At 57.0% G+C, this 2,500-nt stretch overlaps 1 non-coding gene across 1 annotated transcript in view; it reads left to right on the forward strand.

Annotated features, from left to right (window-relative positions):
• The first annotated feature begins 2,092 nt into the window (after nucleotides 1-2,092).
• Nucleotides 2,093-2,500, forward strand: part of LOC126328177 (small subunit ribosomal RNA) — a 1,893-nt gene continuing 1,485 nt past the window's right edge. Inside the window, exon 1 of the ribosomal RNA XR_007561718.1 lies at nucleotides 2,093-2,500. This exon is cut by the window's right edge and continues 1,485 nt beyond it. This is a non-coding gene — a ribosomal RNA (small subunit ribosomal RNA).

A 2,500-nucleotide genomic window follows, 5' to 3' on the forward strand; every position in this document is an offset into this window, starting at 1 on the left:
CTTAACCCAAGTTACGCTGCACCTTAACCCAAGTTACGCTGCACCTTAACCCAAGTTACGCTGCACCTTAACCCAAGTTACGCTGCACCTTAACCTAACTTACGCTGCACCTTAACCCAAGTTACGCTGCACCTTAACCCAAGTTACGCTGCACCTTAACCTAACTTACGCTGCACCTTAACCTAACTTACGCTGCACCTTAACCTAACTTACGCTGCACCTTAACCTAACTTACACTGCACCTTAACTGTCACATGTAACGTCACAGGAATGTAGCTTTGCCTAACAGCAACCCTCTGAACATAGTTCACTGCTTGGATCCTCTGGTGTCATGTGTATTTCTTGATGCCATGGTGCGTACCCTCACATAAAGGTCTTTCGAGTGTTGCGTACTTTCTACACAGTCCCGCTAACCACTGGAAGGGTGTACCGCTACAGAACGAATATCGCCCTCCCCTCCTGCCCTTCCAAGCTGGTCGGTCAGGCGTTTGTTTGTGAAATGAGCCTTGCAGCTGTTCAGTTGCATTCGGTTGTCGATGCAGTCAGTGTACGTTGTGGTACGGCCTGTGTGGACTGTCCGCTGATGTACGCGTAACCCACACTGATCATCCGTCGTTACGTACTGAGTGACATAATGTGGCACATGCTTGACCGTACACCGGCTGCGCCCTACAATGGCGAATCATAAGGGCCATATGTTGTGCACGATGCTACTTGTCTCGTCTCCCCATTACAGCGAGATTGCACTGTTGTACGCCGTACAGACATGTGGTAGGTAGGTACGGACGAAAGTATTGCATGTTGGCCCCCCCCCCCCCCCCCCCCTCCTCCCTCTGCCGGGAATCAGCGTGAGCCGTCTGTTGATGTAGCGACGAGGGTTTTCCTATTTAATCGTATTGCCCCACACAACATGATAGCACGGTGGACCGCGTTCCACATCTGCGACATGCTACAGAGGCCGGTTGACAGTCGACCGCGCAAGGGACATTGCACACGTGCGCGGACCATCTTCCACGTGTTCTCTCGTGTACATGCCGCAGTGTGTATGTGGGCTGATGTAGCGTGTCGTGACACATAACATGCAGGCATGCCAGAATCGTAGATTTCGCAAATGTAGATTGACGTATACGTTTGCTGCCAAAGATCCGCAAATGAACTGGAAATCAGTTGTTGAGCGGTTGTTCGCGCTGCAGGTGCATCGGTGATAGCGACGATCGGTACATCTATGAACCGGTTGTTTCGGCGGTACCCGCCATGCCCCCGAACCTGAGTTGGCCATGTGGGTATGAAGCGATACGAGGCTGTGGCTTGGCGGGACAGTCCCCGGCCGGTGAGGGGGGGCCGCCCGGCGTGCTGGCCGCGCGCTGCGTGAGCGCACGCACTACAGCCGGCTGGTGGGGGGCGCCCAGTGGCAGGAGCGCCGGCCGACGGGCCCGGCTGGCGTCCCAGCTATGCGCCGGCGCACCCTGCGCGCGGCGCCAGGCGGCCAAAGTGGGTTCTGCCGAGCCCGGTGCGAAGCGCGGTGGACATCTGCAGTGTGCTGGTCCGATTGCGGACTGTGTGCGTTGAGGATGCGCCGCCGCCCGGCACTCGGCGTCGCGACGCCGTCTGCTGCTCGGTCGCCCCCAGCGGTTCTCGCAGGTGGTTTGTATCGCAGCTCTGCGGACGTGTTGGCGCGTGCGCTGTGCTGGGAGAGTTCGCTTCTGCACCCAAGTGGGGCTTTGCCCTTCTGTGGCGCTGGCGTTGGAGCTGCCGGTCACCGTAGGTGGCGCGTGTTGTTTCCCGCCGGCAATGCCACGACAGCACGCTCCCGGGCCTCTGTCGGCAGCGGCAAGCTCAGTTGGGAGCACGGGTGTTCGCACTGAAAGCGTCTACTCGCCCATCTCCGGGCGATTGCGCCTCTCTCGAACCCGACCAAGTACTTAGGACGGCGCTGCGCGCCGCCGGGACCTGAGAGGGTTTCGAGGTGTATCGTGCAGGGGAGCTCAGCCTCCTCCTGTTTGCAGAATAATTGAGCGGACGCTTGCGTGTTCGCGCGGGCCCTCGGGACACACTCCCGGGCGGCCGGCTGCTCAGCTCTCGTTGACGCAGCTCCCTGGTTGATCCTGCCAGTAGTCATATGCTTGTCTCAAAGATTAAGCCATGCATGTCTCAGTACAAGCCGCATTAAGGTGAAACCGCGAATGGCTCATTAAATCAGTTATGGTTCCTTAGATCGTACCCACGTTACTTGGATAACTGTGGTAATTCTAGAGCTAATACATGCAAACAGAGTCCCGACCAGAGATGGAAGGGACGCTTTTATTAGATCAAAACCAATCGGATTGGCTCGTCTGGTCCGTTTGCCTTGGTGACTCTGAATAACTTTGGGCTGATCGCACGGTCCTCGTACCGGCGACGCATCTTTCAAATGTCTGCCTTATCAACTGTCGATGGTAGGTTCTGCGCCTACCATGGTTGTAACGGGTAACGGGGAATCAGGGTTCGATTCCGGAGAGGG

The sequence above is a fragment of the Schistocerca gregaria genome, unplaced genomic scaffold (genome assembly GCF_023897955.1).
Source record: "Schistocerca gregaria isolate iqSchGreg1 unplaced genomic scaffold, iqSchGreg1.2 ptg001092l, whole genome shotgun sequence".
Taxonomy (NCBI): Eukaryota; Metazoa; Arthropoda; class Insecta; order Orthoptera; family Acrididae; genus Schistocerca; species Schistocerca gregaria.